This window comes from Pezoporus flaviventris, unplaced genomic scaffold (assembly GCF_033815535.1).
Source record: "Pezoporus flaviventris isolate CSIRO_AGI_PZ_B2104156 unplaced genomic scaffold, CSIRO_AGI_Pfla_v1 ptg000005l, whole genome shotgun sequence".
In the NCBI taxonomy this organism is placed as follows: domain Eukaryota; kingdom Metazoa; phylum Chordata; class Aves; order Psittaciformes; family Psittacidae; genus Pezoporus; species Pezoporus flaviventris.
The window spans coordinates 7,640,959-7,656,104 of NW_026892553.1; the positions used below are offsets into that span (position 1 = coordinate 7,640,959).

Below are 15,146 nucleotides of genomic sequence, written 5' to 3' on the forward strand. Positions count from 1 at the left end.
CCATCACGTGAAAGGCATTTCCTAGAGGGTGCTCAGGATGAAGAGGGCAGCTGAGCTCCCAGTGCAAGTGCTCTCAGTGAGCAGGGGCTTCTTCACATAGACTTGGAGGCAGGAACCTGCAGCATAAATCCCATGCAGATTGCTGGGAGCTCAGCCCCAAGCAGGACTCTGCATCTAGCTAACCCTGGTCACCCACATCATTTTGGCCCTACGGTCTTCTGGATGCTGTGTCTGATCCTTGTTTTTTAGCTCAGTACAGCTCTAATAGGACATAAGCTCCCACAAAAGCAGCAGGAAAGAGCCAGATAGAAATAGCCACTACAAGTCCTTATCTATCCACCTCAGCTTTTGTTCTGGCAATATGCTCACTTATGGCAAGCACAGAAGGAAAAAGTAACATTGCCTTGCATAAAGCACATTTATACTTCAGATGCATTACCTTTATCTTCCTCCCCATTACTGAAAATCCTTGCAACTATCAGTGCATGGATTAATTTTGTGCATGAGATCATTTGTAGGTGTTCTCAGGCCTTATTTAATCAGGATGCTATCTAGGGAAGCGCAGCCTTCACACCAAAGGAGAACACACTTACCAGAGGCTGCAGGAGCCTTCTGGCATAGACTCACCTACACCTCTGGTGAGACAAGCCCTGATTTGGGATGGCTCCTCTGGTTCCTGCCACTCTCCAGCTGAGAAGGGACACACAGTCTTGGAAATTCATGTATTTGCTGATGAAGCACAAATTAAGAGGCTGAACATCTGTTCTGTGGGAAATTCCAACAGTTTGGGGAGACTCATTCCAAATCACAACAAGGACAGCTAAAATGTTGATGTTTTCTACAAGGCAAATTCAAACCTCCTTCAATTAGAAGCTCCTCAACAGATTTCCTTTCAACATTTCCCTTTCATTTCACTTATACTTGCAAATTATACAATAGGATTTGATTTTTTTTTATTAAGGCAATTTCAAACATGAGCCAAAAGCCAAAATCCCACCATTGCTGTTTCCCTCTCCCCTGCCCACACCACCACTGAAAAACCTCACTGAAATCAACACTTTCCCATTCAATTGCTGAATTCAATAAATAGTTTGTTTTGGCAGAATTTGCCCTGCCAGCAGCTTTTGAACAGAGATACCCACACAAATAAGAACCCTTTGGGTTTGCAGCGGGTGCCTCCTGGCTCTGCAGGAACCCTTCTGACTCCTCTAGAACGTGTTGGAGCATCTTTATTAGATTTGGTGAGACAAGGGACTGGGGAGATTACACACCAAAGGGGCACAGAGGAGCTGAAGAAAAGAGGACCAGAAAAAGGAACAGCAAGGTAATTCAGAAAGAGATAGGGTCAGGAACAGCAACAAAGGCCAGAAGCACACTTTCCATGTAAGCGTTTGTAAGATAGGCCTGTCTGTGCCAAGAAGCTCTAAACAACCACATTCTTGCCAAACCCTTTTTTAATTCCTTCAATATTATATGGAGATGAAGAGCTAATTTTCTACTTGGATAGTTCTATTGAGGAAGGTGCTAGCCAAGGAAAACAGGGCTGGTTGAATAAAGTTAAATACATGCTTAAGTCTCATTTCAAGCATCAGAACCAGTTCTGTACACCTGCACTGGGAGGAAACATCTCGTTTCACTACTTGCCCAAGTGATTACTTTGCCAGCAATGGCTCAGTTTACTGGTGCACAGAATGCCCCCCAAATGGGGTGTGAGAGTACATGCATGGCTGGTTTGCTATGGCTGCATTTAGGGACTCAGGAAGGACAATACAGCATGGAAAATAACTTGGCACTGTTTCCTACCATTTTCCTTTGGTTCTTGTATTTTTCCCAGGGAGCTGGATACAAGAGAATGCACAGCATTTTCTGTGGGTTTTGCCTCCTTTGATTTGAGAAGCAGACCTGGTCCTGAGGACTGTGATTGACATTCCTGATTAACACAGGGGCTTAAACTGTTGGTGATGAACCCAGGTAGCCTTGTGACATTGAACCAGGGCTGGCTAGAGAGTGCTGGGGCAGCACCAGAAGGAACAACCCCTTTCCAGCACTGATGCTCATTACCCTATTGCCAGGCAGAAAGCATTTCTCAGAAGGATGTAAGGAAGCTTTTGTAAAGGAAGTGGCTTCACCTTTCATATGGTTCAAGGGATCTTCCAAAGCTCCCCATAGCCAGAGCCTAGCGTCATCCCCATAACACAACAGCTCTCAGCATCACCTCTCCCCTTTCCTGGGGCTTTTGCTCATCCAGGCCAAGCACCAGCCACAGGACATGCAGAATATCAGCCAGAGCAAGGGCTTTACAAGCCTAATAGCTACTGGCCTCACAGCCTCTCTAACAAAAAGGTTTCTGGGCTGCCAGGTTTGTAAAACCAGTCCTGGTTTCAACAGCCCAGTAATGGAGCTCCTTAGATTGCAGCACAAGAGTCACCCTTGCAGAGGTCTGTCTGCCCCACAGCAGTTACTGCAGGGAGAAAGGAGCCCCTTGATGTGCAACACCATCTTGAGCAAAGGAAAGGAATGGAAACACCCAGGGAAAGGAAAACTGGGGCTACTCCGGCCTGAACTACGAACTGGTGCTGCCCTCGCAGAAAGTGCTTTCTATGCTATTCAGCTGCCACCACTCAGGAAGGCACTGAAACAGACAATGTCTTGATCTGAATACTTCCAGGGATCCCTGATCCTCTTGGAAGGGGAGGGAGGATGCAGGCAACATGCATGTAACTGCATGTAAATGAGTGAGGGTTTAGGAATGTTAGTTGGATGGCAATAGTCTCTAAGAAAAAAAAAAAATCCAAGATTTCTTACTAGGTCTTGCGGAAAGGAAGCAACCACAGTATCCGTTAAGAAAAAAAAGCAGAATACAAAGATTTATATGCTCAGAAAACAGTGATACAACTCAGACTGACCCCTCTTTCACATAAGGTAAAGAAAATCACTCTTCTAGCTTCTGGTGCCCATCTATGCCTATGCAAGATGGAGCCTATAGGGATTGTACATGTTCAAAAGAGCTCTGCACTTCCTTCCTCCATCTGTCCATTGCTCATTTCTTAATGGCACAGTTAGTGAATGCATTCATCACTAATTCTGCAGTTGCTGGTAACCTCCACAGCTGAATCCAATGCAGATTTTCTAAGGAGCCCAGCTAACACTTTGCAGCTGGAATACAGTGATACTTGAGGTTTACAATTCTGTGCACTCTGGATTTGGCAGGTGTCTTTATAACCACATACTAAAGGCATCATAAAAATACCCACTCCTCTCCAGCGCATTCAGTCTGTCCAATCTCCGGAGCATCATAGCATAACAACACTCTCCAGAAATACAGCCTTCCTGTTGTATTTGCAGTTTTGGAACAAGGACTTGGAAAACCTTTATTGTCCTCAAGACATTAACATGCTCCAACCCCTGTTCCTACTGAGGTGGGTTTGGGAACCAAGAAAGAGATGACACCTTCCAGGTCAGCCTGGTACCCAAAGTTAACAGTTACTAGGGTACCTCCTGACTTGTCATAATGAGCTTGATATGTTCATAAAACCTTATTCTATAAGGATTAAGTATTCTGAAATGCCTTCTTAGGAATGAGTGATTAACACAAGCTTCTTCTGACAAGGGAAAGACAGATAGCGCTCTGGAGGTGGAGAAAAGTAAAGTTTGCAATAAAGCCTGGGAGAACAGCAAGCATCAGAGAGGGAATGAAGAAAGAAAAGACACATAAACCCACCCGTGTTCACTTGTGAGAGCCACATCAGTACCTCTCTCTAATTATTGCCTCCTTGGAACATGCACAGCCAAGGGAACAACCTGATTCACTTAGCAGTAGTGTAATAATGCAGGCAGCATTCATGAAACAGCCCAAAGGACATTTTTACCCCATCGCTGCACCCAGAGATGCTGTGTACCTGCAGTGTCAGTTGGTCAGCATGCCCACACACCATGAACCAACACCAGTGGCATCAGCTGAAGGAGTGCTGAGCTCTCGGAGCTCTCACTCAGCCCCCAGCCCCTGCAGCTGCTCCAGTTCTTTGCCAAGCGAGGTATCTCAGAGAGGGCTGTGCAATGAGGAGCTGATGCTGGGAAGCAGCTGGAAAACAAACTGGAAATTAGAGGCAGCCTCAGTGCAAGAGCCCAGCTACAAGCACTTCCATGCAGGGATAAGAGGGTGATCTTGACCCTGTGGATGACAAGCACATCCATCCACCTGCACAGGAACACATCTGAGCACAGCACTGTAGGTGACCTCACAACACCTGCATATTTACTCTCAAAGTCAGGCGCACTTGCACAGCACAAGAAGCTCCTTAAAGCCCTTCCTCATTGCACTACAGCCTCTGTAAAACAGGTCCCAGGCATTAGGAGAGGTCCTCTGACACCTTTCAGGGATTCCAAAATCATCCAGACTGCACAGACTGTGCTCTGCCCAGCCATCACCAGTCCTCCATGAGCACACCAGCCTTGTGGTGATCACAGCTATGCCTCTTGTAGCACGTCTTTGGGTAAAGCTCCAAGCTCTCTCTGCAGATACAGGCAGCCAGCAAGCCCTCAGTGCAGCAGCAGTAAATGCAGGCAATGTGCATGCTACCCTGTGTCTCCGTTGAGGAGGTTTTGCTTTGGTTCTCAACTTCTTCAGCTTAAAGAAGGGTCTCTTAGAATAAAACTCTTTTTATTAGAGGGCAGGGGTGACAATGGGCAGCCAAGATCCACCTGGGAGCCTGAAAATAATGGCGTAAGTTACAATGGTATTTCACAAGACCCTTGTCCTACTGGTTGTTTGCATCCTTTTGTTCTGAAATGAGCTAAATGGGGTACAGGCATACACTGCACAACACAGGCAGAGACACCCAAGTCAGTGTCTCCTGGAAGCAGTCCAGCCGTGCCAGCATCACACTCCACCTGCACTAGTCAGCACAGGGGATGCTTAGTTTGTTAGCCTGGACCAAGGCAAGTGTTCTGCTTCCATCATCTGATGTAGCCTAAATTTCTCTGACTTGCCTCTCAGTTTAGCACTGCTTTATGCCATACAGATGCTGCTGAAAGCCAGAAGATACTACAGTGTTTTGCACGAACAAGAGACAGGCAGCAATTCCTCCACCTACCTGAATCAAACTTGCTGTTTACAATCTACTTAGAGAAATAGCCCTGGCTCACGGCAAGAGGCATATGGCAAGGGAACCACATAGTCTTCAACTCACAAGCTTGAAAATGTTTGTGCTTACCTACCCGAGGGCACACACTAGCTTGTCCCCATAAACACACACTGCACAAGCCATAAACAACCTTCCCATGAACGTGTCACACACAAGGTATGAGGCACACATGATGGTTACCAAATGCATTGTCTGCAGCTCTGCAAGAGATGCCAGCAGAAGAGGACACCCAGGACCAGCGGCACAAGTTAAAGGAATTAAAGGTTCAGATCAACATGGAAACCTTGGGAACAAGCCTTAAAGCAGATCTCTTCAGTAGAAAGCTGGTAACAGAGGAACAATCTCTGCCCAGCTCCCAACTCAGCTTTAGTTTTTCAAAACGAGAAGCTGCTTGACAGTTTTTCCTCATCAAAACAAAATTAATCCCAGTGTTGCATCTCTCTACTCAAAAAACACATCCAGAGGGATTGTAGAGTGATTCACACCCACAACTGCTATGGGAAACCATTTGCACTCAAAGTGTAACAAGCCAACACTGATTCACCCACGTAATTACAGGCAGACACTGATTCACAGCTACTGCAACTGCAGACAGACTGACTCACAATCAAAGCAACTGCAGACAGACTCAGGCTCACAAGCACAACTGGAAATACAACCGTGCTGACAGTACCCACAGTCTGCGATCAATCACAATCATCTTTGGAAAACTAGCTAGCACGCTAACCAGGCCAGACACGGCTAGCCAAGCTCTGTGCCTTCTGCTGGTGCTCTTGACCTTCACCTCACAGCCATCTTTCCTTCACTGATGGAACAATATCCACACCTCAGCAACTGTGCCTTCCCTGACAGCGCTGACACTTGCCAAGCATGACTGTCAAAGCCTGAATGCAGGAGCAGAGCTGTATGATGCATATTCAGGCACAGAATGCATACAGGCACAGTAAGTGTACAAAGTGCAAGACATCAATATACATCCCCTTTGATACCATATATCTGTGCACTGACTTAGTGTTTCCAGAATATAAGTAAATACAAGCCAAGTATAATACATTTAGCCCATGGGCAAAAGAGATGTCAAAAGACTCACCACTGGGCAAAAGCTTGAAAGGCAGTATTATTTACTACTCTCTGGCTGGGTATGTAATGATGTCAGTGTTCAGTCTGAGTATTGTGCTACTTTTTGTAAACAGTTGGCAGGAATACTCCTACTGAGATGAGGGGCTGGGCTGCTTCTCCAGTGCTGAGAGGAGCAGGCTGAAGAGGACACGGTCTACTTAGGGAGAAAGAAACTGAGGTGAAAGAATGGATTAAGCAGGAAAAGATGAAGTAGAAGCTGAAGAGTGAAGTGGGAAGGTGACAATCTACAGACAAAGAAGAAAGAGGAAACAAGAAAGAATAGAAGGAGGAAAGCTGTATGATGCACACCTGCAAAGAGAAGCTCCAGAAGCAAGGAAAAGCAGTAGCCTCCCAGTGCTAAACACATCTCGCAGCAGTGCGGACAATACATCTGTGTATCCCCATGCACTGAGCTCTGCTGTGCTCTGCAAACCAGCAGGAGATTCCAGAGGAAAGGATGCAGCCTTCAGCCAAGCATGTGCCAAGGAGGTCATGGTGCAGCCACAACCCTGCCAGCTGCCCAAAGCTCTCTTGGAAAAGAGCAGGAGCATCGGCTCATGCACTCCTCCATCTGTGCATGCATGCGAGCGCACTGCAGGGCACCCTGCCACCACAGGCACAGGCTGAAGGGCAGGCTGGCAAACACAACAGCATCACCACCTCAAAACAGCCCAAAATCCTTTATCCTCCAGGGTAAAGAGAAAGTTAACACACTACAGAAAGGAGAGGACTTGCCTGAACCACACGTAGCATCTTCTAGTTGTAGGCTGGACCTGTCTTGCCACCTGTTATTTATCTTCTTCACACTCCCCACAAGGAAACTAAGAGGACCACAGATGAGGGAACAAATCTGCTGCTGCTTTCAGAACAACTCAGGTGAGCTTGCTCTTGCTGGGTCTGTGTGGCTGTTCAGAGCCTTACCAGAGGGTCCCAGCTCTCCCTTTCTGCCTGAGGACGCCGCTGTGTTTGCAGCCAGACAGCAGCAGATACAGAGGATAGACTATGGATGCAATTGGCTAGGGAAATGAACTATTTGTTCAATTATACTTCTCTTGTCCAGATGAGAATTGTTCTGGCAGAAGGCAGTGCGAGGAACAATGGATTAAATGTTGCAGCGTGGACTCTCTAATGCTTAATTTTATATTATGCTACTCCTCAGTCCTAGTAAGTCTGGGGGGAGGAGGAAAGATCTGGAGCCTTATTCCCTCTCCAGCCCCCCTGACACAGCATCAGTGCCCATTAGGCCTGGCTGCAGGATTCAGGGGGAAACTTGACTTGACTTTACTATACCGCTCTCTCCACTCAGCCCTTTCCCTGCATTCACTGTCCGGCTCTAGTATTATCCTCATACAGACATTTTCTATCACAGCCGCTTACACCTATCCCCATTCTCCAGCCGGCAGTACCAGGCAGGTGGGCTGCAGCCCTGAGAGTCCCCAGCGCACGGGGACCCCTGCCCGGCTCGGGCGGCCGCTTTGCTTCGGAGCGGCACGGTCAGGAGTTACTGCGGGAGCAGAGATGCTCCGACCCTCCCGAACCCCCATCCCTGGGGGATGCGAGCAGGGACGAGCCGCTGCTCCCCGCACTGATCACCGGCCCTTTGACAATAACCGGCGGGCAGCGCAGCGCCCGGGAGCCCCATCCCCGGCCGGGTGGTCCTCGCTGCCCCCCGCTCCCCATTACCCCCGGGCAGGGCGGGTACCCTCCTCTCGGTGCAGCCGCCCAGGCGGCGCGGGGAGACTCCGGGGACGCCAGGACGCGAACCGCCGCCCCGCCCGCACTCACCGCCGCCTCGGCTGCCCCAGCGGGGCCCGGCCGGAGCCCGCTGCGCTCCTCGGGGCTGGGTGCCCCGAGCCGCCGTGCGGGGCTGCCGCTGCCTGCGCTCCTGCGGCCGCGGCGAGGGAGGGAGAGAGCGAGAGCGCGATGGAGGGAGGGAAGCAGCATCCCCCCGCCTTCCTCCTCCTCCCCGCGCGCCGGAGGAGGGTTTACCCACCCGCTTTGTGCGGAGCTGCCCTCCCCGCAGAGCGGCTCGCTGCCGCCCTCCCCTCCCCAGGTTGGGGCCACCACCCCAAGCGATGCCCCGCGGCTCTTCGCCAAACCCCCGGCCACGCAGCATCCTTTCCGCGCCGGAGGATGAGCACGGCTGGCTGCTCCCAGCGCCTACCTGTTGAAAGGGGGTGGAGGGGGAGCTCTCACGGCGCTGGTGCTCTGAAGGGAGATGCCAAGCAGCCCGAGGGGTACCCTATACCCCAACTCCTGCCAACCTCCTTGCTGCAAAGCCTGGCCAAATCCCAGATCTGCCAGCGGGGCAGGGAAGTTTGGCCTGCAACTTGGAATTGCCAAGATTTATATCACAATAAAATGGCACACAGAGGAAAATAAATGCAGAGAAGGGGGGGGGAAGTGGAAGGAAGAGAGGTTAAAACGCAGCAAGGAGTAGGCAGTGAACACAAGGACAGATTCAGCGTGGCAGCGTAGGGATCCCAAGGAAGCGTGATGCAAGATGCACTGGACAGAGCTGGCTGGGCTTTGGGTGCTTTGCAGAGCCACACACCAGTGAAGCTGGGAAGGCGAAAGCTGACAGTGAGGCGCACTCAAAATATATTGTCCCTGCAGAGCTCTCCCTATTACACACGCACTGCAAGACTCAGCCGCAGCTCTGACTCCAAGGTACATAACCATTCCTCCATCCCTGAGGATGCGGGAGGACATAAAAGATCATAACTGCAGGCATTATTGACCACCCCCAAATCCCTTCAAAATACTTTTGTTCCTGCATACTTACCATAACATGCTAACATACTTCAGGGCAAATGTCCTCAAGACATGAGTGGTTAAATTCAGTTTAACTATAAGTTCTCTGCACTTTGATATCAGAAAATGATCCAGTTCTTGTTTCCAGGAGGAAGTTTAGGGTAATCGCTGTTCTACCTTATTCGTACAGACCACAGCTCATCCCAGTTTTGGTGAGATAGAAGTATTCACCATGACTTGCTTCTGGACAATAGGAAGAGAACTTAAGCTCTCTTCCAGAGCCAAATTTCAGCTCCATATGATCCAAGCATGGTCTCTAATACAGGCATCAAGACTTGTATCTGTTCAAATGCCAGTAGAGTTCTTCTTTCCTCTGCTGGACAGGGGTCATAGGCAAGACCTCACATGATCTGAAGGCCAATGTCTTGAGCAATACTTGAGCTTTGTCCAACACAGTGCCCCCTCTCTCAAACCTGATATCTCTTAGACCAGAGGAGGAAGACCCCTTAGTGTTACTGCAAGACTTGGCTCTCTTACAGGAACTTTGTGACTACCACAAACCATGAATAATCAAAGTAAGTCCCTCTAGCCCACAAGACCACATCCAAGCCTACTTGATGGAGATTAAGTACTCACAGGATAGTTTTAAATCATCAGCTGAGTCTTCAAGTTACTACTTTCTGATCTCCAAAAGCTATTTTTGTTTGTACTGCAGGGACCTTACTTCTGAGCTCCCACATGGATAGCTAGAATTTTAGTTGCCCTTAGACTGCTCGTACATGAATAACAGCAACCAGTACATGGTGTCGGGCTGTTCCTGCTTTAAGAAGTATAAATTCTTTCTGCTGTAATCAAAAGCATCACACGAGACAATGGGGGGGGGGGGGGGGGGAGGGTGCCAGCAGAGGAGGGCTTTTGCTGGTCTCCACAACTGGGGAAAATCATAGTATCTTTGGAAAATTCACATTGAAAGACATTTCAGGACATCATCGAGTCCAAACTCCTGCACAAAGCATGGTCAGCTAAGAAAAAGTGCCATGAGCAACACATGTTGGCCATGGTGAGACACTGGCACAAACTGCCCAGAGACACTGTGGATGTCCCATGGAAGTGTTCAAGACCAAGCTGGATGGGGCTTGAAACAACGTAGTCTAGTGGAAGGTGTCCCTGCCTGTGGCAGGGGGTTGGAACTAGATGAGCTTTAAGGTTCCTTCCAATAAAACCATGCTGTGATTCTATGATACTCACACTGAATTTCTGCTTACACCTAAGGTTCCTCCAAAGCACATCTTCCATTCCTGATTTACATGCTTGCGAACACAGGAGTGTTGGCAAGGAAATGGGGAAGAGATCAGGGAGTCCCAAGGCACAGCCATTCACTTAACTAAAAGCCCCAAGGATCTGGTCCAACATCTTCTCACTGGAGGCCAATACTCCATTGGAGAATATCACGAAGATGACCATGCCAAGAGGTGGGATGAGATACAGGACCTGGCTAACTGAAGAATATTGGTTGCCTGGAGGCTGAGAGCAGAAGAAGCCCTAATACTTGCTCTTCCTCCTTTCCAAACTGACTCAGCTTTCTGGCACGAACTGCCTTGGATATAAGAGGCATGAAACAGAATCAGAGACACAAGCATATCCGGAGACAGAAATTACTCAGGATTTTTAAATGGTTCATGTCGAAGAACATTCCAACATTTACGGATTTAAGTAGTGCTAACAATAGTCACAGGCAATGGAAACCATGCTTTGCCTGAGGCTTGTTCATCCATGAGCAACAGCGATACAGACTTCCCCAGGAGCATCTCACTCCACTCTGAAATGCCTTCTCAAAAGACTGCCTCCTCCACTCAGAGGTCTCCTCTGACACTGGTAGCAGTCTGAAAGAGGCTTGGGCAGGAGGCCCTTTATTGGAGAAGCTTTCCCAGGAATATACATATCAAATGAAATCCCTTCCCTTTTAGCCACACCACAAGTTCTCCTTACAAAAGTATGGGAAGTGGCCATAATTGGGGTCAGACAGGAAAGCAAGCACAAGGTAAGGAATTAAAAGGATGTAGCCACATGAGTAGTGTGTTGTTAAGAGCAGAGCAAGAGGTGTAGAACCTAAAAGGCACCCTAAATGCAGAGGTCTGTGGACATTTACATTGCAACGCTTCCCACCCCTATAGATGTGCGGATCCACACCATATCAGCTCATACAAATCCTGGGCAGAGCAGGGCACCTGTGCACCATAGCAGGGCCTGCTTCTAGCTACCAAACAGCAACAACCAAGGTCTCCACCAGTCAAATCCTTCCTGGATTATAGAGGCTGCTACACCAGACAGACCCCAAAGCCTTGCATGATCTGTGCTCCTTATGGTTAGGCTGCAGCAGTAAGGGCTGGCTGGCTCATCTCACCAGATAGCCCTGCAGAGATATCAAGGGAGGCAGTGGAAGTCCTCCTTCATCCCAGCCAGTGCCTAAAGCCAGCTGACCCATAAGGGAGGAGAGTACACCTACCATCTGGATAGTGCATGATGACAGAGTTAAAGACACAAGGACTATTCACCAGCAGCACAGGATGGTTTTCAACATGGGATGCTGTCATGGTGGGGAAGCTCTGGCCAGGGAAGAAGGCAGCTCAAGTAGTCCAGCTTTAGACAACCTTTTCTATGGAGGGTAGAGTTATCTATAGCTGGCATTAGCTTGCTGGAGCTGTTTTGGTATCTGCTCTGTCCAGGAGGAAAGGGAACCCTGCAATATGAGCATCAGTCTCTGTGGATACATCCATCAATTCAGGAGGCATAAAAACATCTTGAGAACCTTGTAAGCAATTATCTTTTAATGCATCACTCCAGCATAAGGCTTTTTATTTCTTTGTTAAAACACATAAGCTTTCACCTCCCTTAACCTGCTGGAACACCTGCCTGAACTCTTTCTCACTCCAGGAGCTGATGGCTTTCAGGCAAAACCTTTCTTATGGAGATCAAGGTTAAAATATGGCTGTCATCATATTACAGAGGAGTAATCTCTCAAAATGGAAGTACAGCAGTTTGGGAATATCTCACTAATAATTAGCTAAGTCTTCCCCTCTCATCACCTTACCCAACTAGCCAGAGTAAAAGCAGGCTTAGTATTAGGTCCATGCTACAGTGCCCTTGAACTGAATGGGATTGCAGATTAAAGCTCTGCTAGCAAAGCAGAGCAGGTCCATTCTGAATATGCAAGCTGGAGCAAGAACTTAGGGATGTGCAGAATAGCTCCAGTACAACCACCTCTTTGGAGGCAAGTCCATGCCATTCCCATTCATCCCACCCAGTACCCATACATTTAAAAGAGCTGGCTGTAGTTACATTGCAATGGCTGGGGTGGAGGACCAAGTAAGGGAAGAGGTGACCTTCCCCAGGGCTGAAAGGCAGAAGGGCAGTATGTCAAGGGAGACATGCTCCAGTAACACACTGCTTCACGGGCTGGTGCAGACGTGCTCTGAGGCTGAAGGCACGTAAGCGCAGGGCTTGCAGTTAGAAAGGGTCTGAGTGCTTGTGTGCAGGCACCTGCCTTGGCAGGGAGCAGGTCTAGTTTTCCTTACACATAAGGCAACACTAAGCACAGCAGTGTCCTCTGGAAGCTGGCATCCACATTGCTTTCCCTCTCATGCTGCTGTGGGAAGCAGCAAGCCTACAGTCACTAAGCAGACAGGTGGCTGACACAGGCAGTAGACCAGGACAAAAGACACTTTGATTGCAGAGGATTCCAACCACTTCACTGAAAGCTGCTGGTCCCACTCACCACCAAGGAGCACCATGTTGACACCCTCCTTCCAAAGAGCTGAGAGAAGGGACTCTCTTCTCCCATCATCCCTTCCTTTCTCAAAGCACCCTCAACAGCCCTACAGACCCAAGTCCTGTCCCAGTTTCCTGGTGCTACCCTATTCTCACTCTCCATCCCCACCAGGCCAGCTGCCCCTTCTCCCCATCAGCTCCTTGCAACCGTAGCAGCGTCAGAGCTGGCTGCTGCCTGGTACTTTATTAACCCATCTCCATGGCAACTCGCCTACAGCTCAACTCAGAGACCCCTATCTCGCCTTGGCCATAAATCAGCCACCCACCTGCATCCTGGGTTGGAGATGGGGGTCACCGCTCACGGTGCGTGATGCTGGGAGCCCTGCTGCCACCATCCTATCCTCCCATATACATACAGAGCTGCTGTTTGCCCTCTGCAGCACCATGTTTGCATCCCTGAAGCAGTGAGCTTGTGTTCTTAATTCATTGGGCAGGGAGCAGAGCCCTGGGCCAGCCCCCAGCAGGTAGGTAGCACTGAGCTGAGGCAGACAGACACCTCCTTCCCCTGTGGTAAGGCATCCTCCTCCCATCCTTGTCCATGGTGAAGCCCTCAAAGCCTGCCAGAAGGGAGCAAAGAGCTACCTCCAAAGCTGTGCTGTCCCTGCCATCGAGAAACAGCTCAAGAGCAACCTTTCCCCTAGCTCAGTTTAAATGCAAGGCTACCCTTCAACGTGTTCTCTCATCAGGACCCCTGTTTGGGCACCACCTCACCAGTAAACCCACTGTTATTGCCCATGTGCTGGTGAATTAAAGGTACGCGATTGGTAACAATCTGCTGGTGCCCACAAGAGCAGACTTCCCCCACATGTTTTTTCCCCTGTGGCATTGGGAAGGGGCTGCAGGACATGGTGTTCTTTTCACCCTCTCCAATACACAGCAAAAAGGTGTTCTTGCTGCTGAAACTGTCCACCTCAAACACTTAAAAAAAATAGGGGCAGCTTTTTCTTTGTATCCCATATAGAACCACTTAGGTTGGAAAAGACCTTTAAGATCATTGATTCCAACTGTTAACCCATCACTTGCAAGCCACAACTAAACCATGTCCCTATTGTGCACTAGTGGAAAAGATGATATTTTTTCCACACCTTTCCACGTTCCCTGAGCAGTACTGATATACGCATATAACTCCAAGGGATGCTTGAGGCACAACGTGGTGTTTCTGTACAAGACCACATAATGCTTGGCACTTTAGATAAAGGCTCCAGTGTATCTGGGGTTTTACCCGTAGCTTGGACGTGCCCAAGGGAATTCAGAAGCGGGCACTGGCATAGCTATATAGCTTCATTTTACACAGATGTTCAGCACGTACACTCACACAACAACTCAAAGAGTTAAATCACCCTTCCTGCAGGACACTGCAGAGCTCAAGGTCTGCATGTCAGCACATCCTGACAAAGCAAAGCGCTGGAGCCTTGCTTCTATGACAAATGTCCATCTGGATCTCCAGAAGCCACGTCCAACTACATGGAGAAGTACCAGAGCTCTCTTAGCAGAGATGGCTGTTTGAATTTCAAAAACTATATGCTGGCAGAGGAACAAATTCATAAAAGCTAATAGGCCTGAAAGAGACTGTACTTGTCCTGCAGTCCCTTGGCAAGAGCAGAAATAAACCTGGAGAGAAAGACCTGTTCACATACTCTTTCTTTTCTCTTCTGCAGTTACAATAGCAGCATCAGTTCAAAAATGCCCCTGTGGAGCCATAAGGTTTTGGATGCCTCAGCATTTCTATTTCTAGCATTGCGCATGCTTGTCAAGTCCAGATATGCTTAAGCAATTTAGGTACCTAACACTCACCTAAATCAAGTGCTTAGGAAGGCTGGCTTTAAGAGTCCTGCTTGATTCATTTTCTGATGCAGGGTCCTTCTCAGCTTGCCTCTGCACCCACAAAACTGTGAGCTCATTTTTTGTTTCAGAAGGAAGTGGACAGTGGCATGAAGACAAAATCTGGAACTTGAAACAGGGCCAAATATAATGAGTTTCACATTAGAAGTTGCAGGAGTTCATAACACTTGCTGAAGTGTTTGGAAAATGCCCCATGTTCATATTACATGGATTATATTATTCCAGGTCTTCCCTCCCCTCTGGATACCTTCCCCAGCTTTCTTTGTCATCCCAAAGACGTCCCTGGTCTTATCACGCCTTGATAACTGGGCTCAGTTTATATCTGCGCACCAAATGACAGTGAGCATCCTGGTACAAAGATGTTGATGGTTTCAGGTGCAAAGGTGATGAGGAGAATAAATCTCAAGGGAAGTATGAACCCTGGTGCACTCAGGGACCTACCAGAGCTGGAGACTAACT

The 15,146-nt window shown here is 48.6% G+C and overlaps 1 protein-coding gene across 3 annotated transcripts in view; it reads right to left on the reverse strand.

Moving 5' to 3' along the window:
* Positions 1-8,211, reverse strand: part of GABRA3 (gamma-aminobutyric acid type A receptor subunit alpha3) — a 64,072-nt gene extending 55,861 nt beyond the window's left edge. The window contains exons 1-2 of one of the 3 annotated variants that reach the window (XM_061445946.1): positions 8,049-8,211; positions 628-838 (exon numbers count right to left, since the gene is read on the reverse strand). The gene's annotated coding sequence lies outside the window, so the exon portion shown is untranslated. Of the gene's footprint in view, positions 1-627; positions 839-3,899; positions 3,919-8,048 lie in introns of those variants that run through there. The other 2 variants (XM_061445945.1, XM_061445948.1) reach the window with 2 other exon arrangements.
* Positions 8,212-15,146: the final 6,935 nt, after the last annotated feature.